The following is a 9,729-nucleotide window of genomic DNA, read 5'->3' as shown; positions in this document are numbered from 1 at the left end:
TGGTGGTATCCATTTATTATTTTAATTAAATAAAATATTATTTAAATATTTTGTCATTTCATACTGATCATTGCAATCAATTCTAGAATTATCTTCTCTGGATACAAGATTTATGATTTAGAAATGGTCTAAATTTTCATTGCAAAAAAGAAAAGAAAAAACAAGAAAAGCACAATATGAAAATATCTTTCTAATTTTGGTGTGGAAATAAATATTTTTTGTGAAATGTGCTATAGTATAACTTTAGTATTATTAGGCATATCAAAGTCCTGCAAATATAATTGCATAAAGCATCACGATATTACCATCAGTACCATAGTACCTCCTCTGTACTTTATGCTATGGTTTATAATTCAATTTTGTTAGTATATCATGCTGTGAAACGGTCTTAAAGGTGCATTTGGAAAACATAAAAAAAAAAAAATTTAAACCCTGATAAGGAAGCCCAGAAATGCTATTCATTAGCCAGTAGTTACTGTGTACTACAGCTAATAAGAAACCTCACAGTGCTCGTGTTAAATAACATGCACCTCATTAGCAACTACATTAAACCACCATTCAACAGTCCAGCCTTTGTTCTCCATTCATTTCTATGGCCAAAGCATCTCACTGTTATTCAGCGCTGTGTTTGAAAGAGCTGATACACAACATTAGCATGCAGGCCGAGCAGGTCAATTTGTTAGCATGACAGAGATGTAATGATGAAATGCAATTCTTTAAAAGTCGGACTATTTGGATTCATCATTTTTAGCGGCGGGTATAAAGGGCTGAGAGCGGCCAAGTGGAGACTCGGGGGCAGTAATTGGATGATGCTGCAAGCGCATGCAGACGCTGCAGTGTTACAGTTCAATAGGAAACCTGTTATAATTACTTGTACGTATCAGAGCCGGCATGGATGTAAATACAAGGCTGAGAGACAGAAGGATAAATTGGCCCCTGGTGTAAATAAAGCAGGATTCTGTGGATTCCTCATCTGAGAGATGCGGTATAATGATCTGGGGACAGTATGATAAAAGATGCTGGGATGTTAAAAGATACATTTCAGTTCATCTTTTAATGTGCTTATATTTACCTCATTCATTCAGCCAGGTGTGGACTAATGACTGTATTATTTGTTAGAAATGCTGCTACGATCACAAAAAGTTCAGATTTAAAGGGGTAGTTCGCTCAAAAAGTAATTTATTCATTTGCTCATTTCATTTTATCATTTACTCGTTTATAAATTCACTCTAATGCAGTTCCAAACTGGGTTTTTTCTTGCTGTGGAAAACAAAAGAAAATACGGTAACACTTTTTTTTCAGTGGTCCACTTTAGACATTATATTAACTATAAGTAACTTTGTAACTAAATGTCAACTAACTCTCCTTAGAGTATTAGTATAGACTGTCTGCTATATCTGCTAATACTTTATTTTGATGCTCCCCAACAGACATTTTACTAACTAGAAGTAACTTTGCAAGTACATGTCAACTTGGTCTACTTACCCAAACCCTAACACCAAACCTAAGGGTGTGTGCACACTAAAAGCGAATTTATTTATTTGAGCGAGTACATTACATACAAAGTCAAAGAGGCGAATAGACGCTAATTTGTACTGGGTGACGCAAATTGGGTGATGTGATTACCGCGGACACGCGATATTCGTCTCAATCGTGTCTTCCGAGCAAGTTGAAAAATCTCAAACAAGCGGGAAATTCGCATGACGCCTTGTTGCGCAAGCCAATCAGCGAAAAGCTTATTGACACGTCCAGTTTGACACATCTGGTTGTATCAGAAAACAGAGGAGAGCATTATTGTAGCCATCTGCGGGCACCCTGAAATTTGTCACGACTTCTTATTCATACAGAGACCAGACAAAAAAGGAGATAGCTTGGAGAAAAGTAAGCAAGGAAGTTGGACTACCTGGTAAGTGATGAAAATATGTGTCTGTTACTTGATTCTAGCTATGAGTTTTACATTACTATGAACGTATCAACATGGTTGATGACGGAAAAAATGGCAGAAAGAAATGTTGATGATGTGCGTGAAGACACTCCTCATCATGTGGTTTTTATTCGCACGAGTGACACGAAAAACAAGAAATCCCACAAGTCATCTAGAGCGAGTAACGCAATGTGAATATTCGCTTTGCTTTTGGTGCACACACCGTAACAGTCTACTACAGTCTACTAATACTCTAATGAGACTTAGTTGGCATGTAGTTGCAAAGATACTTAATAGTTAGTAGAATGTCTAAAGTGGACCATTGAGATAAAGTGTCACTGAAAATACTTTAAAAAAAAAAATAAAAAAAAAATTGTCCATACATTGTTGATACAGAGCCCCACACATGACACACGGACAAAAATATACATGCTGTGGCCACAAAAAAAGAATTTATTCCCTCGTTATAGTAAAGCGTGGCCACGTGTTACTAATTTTTTCCTTCGGTTTGATTTAGTAAAATGAGGGAATGAATTCTTATTTCATGGCTACAATTTACTAAAATGAGGGAATGAGACCAAAAAAAAAAAAAAAATGCTAACACTTTAGTATGGGGAACAATTCTCACTTTTAACTAGTTCCTTATTAGCTTGCATATTGGCTGTTTATTAGTACTTATAAAGCACATATTAATGCTTTATTCTGCATGATCATATTCTACATCCCTAAAGGCAGACACACATTAAGCCGACGGTCGGCCGTCAGGCAGTTTATGTTCATCAGCCGACTAAGTTTTCTCACTGTGTTCCGCACCGTCGGCTGAAGTTGTTCCTCGTCTGCTTTTTTTCGGCCGAATCGGCGTTCGTATCGTCGGTCCGTCGGGCCATCTGAACATTCTGATTGGCTGTTCAGCTGCTGCCACCTGCTGGTACGGAAAGGCATTTCATCTTACGCAGGCGCAGAACGGATGTGCTACTTGGCCGTCGGCTGTCGGTTTGGTGTGTCAGGGCAACTTTGGACCCAGACGCTGCCGACCTGAGCCAACCCCGCAGTCTGCTTTCGTCGCCACTAGTTTGTCGGCGTCGGCTTGGTGTGTTCCTGCCTTAAATCCTACCCCATACCTAAACTTTAAAGCTACAGCAACTACCTTACTAAGAGCTTAGTGTGGCAAAAGTCGTTGTTAATAGTGAATGTGTGTTTCCCATACCAAAGGGTTACCAAATTTTCTTTTGTGCTAATGGGGTCCAGTGTTGTTATAACTATTCTTTTGTTCCACAGAAGAAAGAAATTCATACAAGCTTGGAATGACATGAAGCTTTCATTTTTTGGTGAACTATCCCTTTGAGGACCTTTTTGATAAAATGTACGTCTTTGTGCAGTTAACTGATCAGCGAGCACATTTTGAAGAGGCAGAGTGAATTATGGGTTGCCCTCTCAAACACCTGCTCCACCAACAGCACGTTTGCAACCATCATTGTTTCTTCAAATCAAGCAGTCAACGGCCGCCATTTTAAGAGCAATATGAACCCACTACCCCCTTTCTGCATGCATGCTAAATCATCACCGTACAAGAGTCAGCCTGGAATCCTGATGTTATATCGCTCAGTAAAGTTACTGGCTGCAATGATTTACAGAAACAATCACCAGCACTTCTATTCCTCCCATCAGGGCGAGGAGGCCGCCATATGCTGTGGAGATGAGACGGTTTAAAAAATCCCATCTTGATGAGGAAACAGATTTTGAGAGAAATGGTACAGCTCTTCTCACAGATGCGCCACTTGTTCCAGACAGGGGGGTTGGATCCTCCACGTTTAGCCCACTCAACCGAACTTAGTAGGCTGATATTAAAACATAAACCTCTGCTGGCTCACATTAAAAACACATTTCTGATAGTAAATTAGGTAAGCGATAATGTAAGGGTGATATTTTATTTCCATGACAGGGTTTACTTTTCTCACTAAATAAATAAATACATATGTTCAGATAAAATATATTGATTTGAGTTATCATAAAATATCATATATTGAGTTATATAATATTTTATAATTTTTAAATAATATAATTTATGAATATTATCTTAAAGATTCTGTTAAAAAAAGTCCATTACAATGTATAAAACAATCAGCCTAGCAACAAGACTAACAATAAAACAGCAATTAATTACAGCAATTTACACTACATTTAGAATAATTACAAGCTTTTTAAATGTTCTTATGCTCAGCATTTATTTAATCAAAACTACAGTACAAACAGTAATATTGTGAAATATTATTACAAATTAAAATATCTGTTTTCTATTTTAAAGGGGTCCTTGATTATGATTTCACTTTTTTAGCTTTAGTTAGTGTATAATGTTGCTGTTTGAGCATAAACAACATCTGCAAAGTTACGACGCTCAAAGATAAATGCAAAGGGAGATATTTTCTTTTACAGAAATTGCTTTTTTAGGACTACAACAAAATCCTGGGTTGGTGATATCACAAACCCCAAAATTTACATAAACCCTGCTGCCGAGAACACACAACAAAGGGGGTGAAGCCATGTTGGGCTGCTTTAGAGAAGAGGAAGAGTTGTTGTAGTAGAGTGTTGTTACCATGCCGTCATTTTACGCCAGACTGCTTCACAAACGAGGGTCAATTCAATGCTGGATTTGCACAAAAGGTTAACATGACGGCACATGCTAGTCGATGAGTTGAATCAACTCCACAGCAACTACATAAATTTATCCACTAACCATTCAGAAACATCCAGTTTCATTCTAAAAGTTGTAACTTCTTCCTGAGTCTCTCCATCAGTGTCCAACTCCGGTTTAAAGGCTGAACACCGTTACTGACAATTGTTATTTTGGCTGCATGAGATTCTCCAGCTTTGTTGTTGTTGACCAACTTAAGCGCGAGCTGTTAGAGCTCCGCCCTCTTCTGGAAAGCGACCGGGAGCAGCAGCTCATTTGCATTTAAAGGGACACACACAAAAATGGCGTGTTTTTGCTCACACCCAAATAGGGGCAAATTTGACAAGCTATAATAAATGATCTGTGGGGTATTTTGAGCTGAAACTTCACAGACACATTCTGGGGACACATGAGACTTATATTACATCTTGTAAAAGGGGCATTATAGGTCCCCTTTAATATATTTTAAAATGCATGTTATTCCTGTGATGGCAAAGCTGAATTTAGTTTTCAAACTTTTGAATGGTAGTGTATCAGTTTCCAAAAAAATATTAGGCAGCACAAATGTTTTCAACATTGATAATAAGACATGTTTCTTGAGCACCAAATCAGCATATTAGAATGAGCTATACTATGACTCAGTCTCATTCATTAGACACGACTCAAATTCATCAATAATTAATATTAAAAGGTAATATGTATCTCAATGCTATAAATCAATGTGGACTGTCTATAAAACTGGCACATCTGCACAAGGTAATTTATAAACAGTATCAAGGCAAAGAATTGAAAAGGGCCTTGACTAGAAGTGCAGCTGATTTATATTCATGAGCTCAGTCTTACTCCATGTCGAGAAGTCACAACCATCTTTAGCCCATCTTCTATAAAACTTTTCTTGTTCCAGACATCTTTTAAAAGTACCATGTGGGATATTGGCAGATCCCGGGCCAGCCAGAGGTTGCAGGATGTGGGTGAGAATGAGAGATTGAGCTGTAATTACAGAAGGAAGTAAATCACTGGAGATGACTAGGGCAAAGTGTGAGACTGATGCAATCAAATGCCTCAGGCAAATATACCTCCAGCTGTCCTGGGCCATGGTAAACATACACACACAAACGGCTGATAAGAAAGATGAACCGCGGCCACCTAAAGATGAGCATCTGGCTCTTAGCTTTATCCTGCACCCTAATAAACCTATACAGCTTGTAATCCTGCACAAACAGTCATCTCGACCATCAGCTGGAGGACATTGATTCATTCAGTGCAGGCCAGATTTGGAAAGATCCCAGTAAACTTGATGGTTCACTTGGAAATATTGCACAGTTCATGAGGAGCGCAGAGCAAAATATATTTAAAAAAAGTAAAAATTCTGTTACTCACCCTAATAAGTTCCAAACTCATATGACTTTCTTTCTTGTCCAGAATGTCCAAAGAGTTGTTTAATGATAGTGACTGTCTGTAAAGTTAAAAAATATCACATAATAGAACAATAAAGATATCTGTAAGAACTATAAGTTAATCGTTTCTTTATATACAGTAGATGTGAATCTAATAACTGTGAAAAAAATTTATATTTAAAATATTTAACTAAATATTACATTTAAATATTTGACTCAAACTTGTTGACTTTCTTTCTTGAGAAAACTTTGAAACTGACGCTTTAATAACATTACTTAATGATGATGTCATTTCCTGCAATGACTATTAGTTTTTTGACCATGTAACATTTTTGTTTTCCAGTTAATTTTGTTAATTAATGTTCTTAAAAGAACTATTGGATTATCAGATGCTATTCAAGTTCAAGCTTGCGTCATGTAGGTGCAAAAACACATTAAACATTTAACGGATTCATTTCTCATTCAAAGTCATCTGAAGCCAAACAGAAGGAACAGAATGAAATTTATTATTATCTTATGCTTGTCATAATTCAAATATGGTGTTTCTCATCTTTAATGCCACATTTGAAATGAATGAGATTTGAGAACTGGGCGGAGGGGAAGATTTTTAACAAAAAAACTACTTAAATATTCTGTTCCTCGAACAACAATATTGTATGACTTCAGCAGACTTGGAAAATAGTGTATGAATAATATGGACTACTTTTATAGCACTTTTATGGTGATTTTAAGTCATTTTTGAGCTTTTCAAAATCTGCAAAAAATACAGGGCCTTTTAAAAGTTTGGAAATGCCCTAGTATATTCAAAGTGGGGTTTCAGACTATATCAGCATTCATTTCTTGAAATGCATTAAAGTAACTTGCAATTATCATTGAATATACAATATACACATTTGACAGTCAGACAGATATATATATATTGTATAAGCAGCTATAGTATTTTTTGTTGAACTTTTTATTTCGTTTATTTTTAATATATTTTTGTTATTTTTCCTTATCAATACAACATCATCACACAATGACAAGGATTTATGCTGATATTGTTAAAAAAAAAAAAAAAAAAACTTGTAAATATCAAGTGATTCTAATGAAAATAATTAGCATTTAGTAACTTAAACGTGCACTATGTAACTGCATGTACTTTGCGGAAGAACATTTTATTTGTGCTTCGGCTCTGCGTGAACATGAACATAGTTATTCTGCCGATGCTCATAAAACATTCACTAATAGGCTTGAGAGATGTAAGCAGTTTAGATTTAGTTGATGTACCTATACCCATTAAAAGTCACTATATGTCCTTGAAAATAAATTCCAGCACAGCACTACAACACCGATAATGAAATGACCCTTCACAGCAGATAATGCTTTACAATAAACTCTGTTAGAGAGCTACATATGACAATTTATCTCTTATAAAATACCTTACTCACCTGTTGAGTAATAAAAACGCCATCTCCGCGTCGCTTTTACAGCATTTAATATACCTCAGTTCTCGCCATCTCTGAAAAGCCAGTGTTGATTCTGGTTTTAATATGAGCTCTGACGTGTTCTCTTTTTCCCAGCAGACTCTCTTCTGTTCAGCGTTTGTTTAAAACGGGTGATAACCCAGAGGTCGGGGATTTTACATGCTCCATGTCAAACTTTCGCGCTTGTTGTGACAACTAACCTATGCCACTCCCAAACCGTACAAGCGTCAAAGTAACCGGCGCAACTTTTCTTGATTTACGGATATGATGAGACACGCACTGGCGAGTGACGTTGACGTATGTACGCAATTTCCCGCGAAAACCATCCCGCCCAGTCTAAAATATACACTTAAGTTATAATAGGTGATACAATGGTGAATCAGGGTAAGAAAGAAAAAAAACGTTTTGAAAGAAGAATTGATGTACTGACTCATTATTTAAATTTTGTTAATTAGGGACAAAAAAAGTTTAACAAATAAGACCAATAATTTAACAAAATTGACATTTGATTCGGCCTATATGATTTTGAAGTTGTATTTTACTTTTGTAATGTTTTATTGTTTTAATAATTTAAAAAGTCGAACAAGTTTATGCTTATTTTCAGACTAAATGCCTTGCAAGATGACAAGTTTCACCTAATAATTAGTAAAAGTCATGTGAACATTTCTGATGATTTGGCTCCTAATTGATGGCTCACAATTTTCTGGGACTTCATTAAAGTAAATGAGTGTTTTTGCCAGTATGATTTAAACCTCAGACAGACCTCGCCGCCTTTCGATAACGCGACATGTGAAGGCTCTGCTCTCAGGATATCACTCCTCTTTCTCCTGACAGTGTCATTATCCGAGTGCTTCTGTTTGATGGCTCCCAATAAGACCCTTTCAAAGACTCCTGGGTAGTTGTAGTAGTGCAGCATTTAATGAACAATGTTGCTAACAGGATGTGTGAAGGCAGTTGTAAGAGGGGGAAGGGACGGCGAAAAGGTATGGCTGTAATTACCTACTTGCTGTTTGTCTCGATGGGCACTGTGTAAAGACGACAGCCAGCAGCGACAAATACTATACAACTTTTGTTGTAAAATCTTGCAGGGCTGTACATATTTTTTGTTGGGTATGAATAATTGAGCACAAATTTAAGTACCCACTCTCTTTCTAAAGTGCTCTTTGTGTACTCAGTATGCATTTTCACGGCTGTTTGTCTGTGCTTTTAGTTTTTGCACAGAATGCGGTTTAGGGACAAAAGATGCAATACTAAAATCAGACTAGATAAGGAGATGATATCTTTTCAAGTGTCTTTTTTTGTAAGAGGAGTGCTTTGATTGCTGATTGTGAAATACTGTGTTATTTCTAATGGAGATTTTCATGTTTTACACAGCATGAGAGGATCAGCACAGCAGGGGTCACGTTAGTGCCATTGAGTGTTTGTATCTCTTAAAAAACTGTCCTGCAACCATCTCAAGAAAATGTCATTATTTCTATATTCTGGTGATACTCCACTGCTTTAATACCAAATGAAAAGTATTTGTAGAAGGCAAAAAGCTGATTAACTCATTACAAAGCTGAATGTATAATTAATGCACAATTATGCAAATTTTATTACATTTTCCTGTCCCTCCCCACAAAGAATTAAATACATTTTATTGAGACTTTAATTATTTACAAGAGCAAAGATTGTTTCACACAGTATAGTCAGAGAAATCTGTGTTTTGCACTGATCTGAATCAGCGAATTTTTGCTGCAATTAAACAATCAAGTTCTTCTATACATACAAATTCATATTTTATTGTAGTTGAGGTATAAAATCATACAGTTTTCATTAGTGGTGCTTGCTAAGGCAAGCATCACTATTACTATTGCTCAACAATGGCGTATGAGACCTTACCTCTCACAGTTGGACTTCATATTTCCCAGTTTTTCCCCAGCTTGACTTTGTTTTTGTAATCATGGCTTATCTTCTTATTTTAAATTTTACCTCACAATTCTCTGGGTTTTTTTTACTCTAAAGTAGAAACAGACTTCTGTACATTTGACTTTTGACGAGTAAGCAACCATACAGAACACCTTAGCAACACCCTAGCAACAGCATAGCAATGTCCTAGAAACCATTTAGAACACCTTAGCAATGCCCTGGAAACCACCCACAACACCCTAGCAACCACATAGTAACATCCTCAAAACAATTTAGAACACCTTAGCAATGCCCTGGAAACCACCCACAACACCCTAGCTACCACATAACATCCTAGAAACCATTTAGAACACCTTAGCAATG

General features: G+C 36.5%; 1 long non-coding RNA gene across 1 annotated transcript; it reads right to left on the bottom strand.

Annotated features, from left to right (window-relative positions):
* Positions 1 to 5,414: 5,414 nt before the first annotated feature.
* LOC127505785 (uncharacterized) lies at positions 5,415 to 7,703 on the bottom strand. Its single transcript, XR_007927817.1, has 3 exons — positions 7,423 to 7,703; positions 5,976 to 6,051; positions 5,415 to 5,585 (listed from the first exon to the last, which is right to left on the bottom strand). It is a non-coding gene; the product is annotated as an uncharacterized LOC127505785 (long non-coding RNA).
* Between the last annotated feature and the right edge of the window lie 2,026 nt (positions 7,704 to 9,729).

Source organism: Ctenopharyngodon idella, chromosome 23 (genome assembly GCF_019924925.1).
Source record: "Ctenopharyngodon idella isolate HZGC_01 chromosome 23, HZGC01, whole genome shotgun sequence".
Lineage (NCBI taxonomy): Eukaryota > Metazoa > Chordata > Actinopteri > Cypriniformes > Xenocyprididae > Ctenopharyngodon > Ctenopharyngodon idella.
This window is presented reverse-complemented; position numbering and strand designations above follow the sequence as displayed.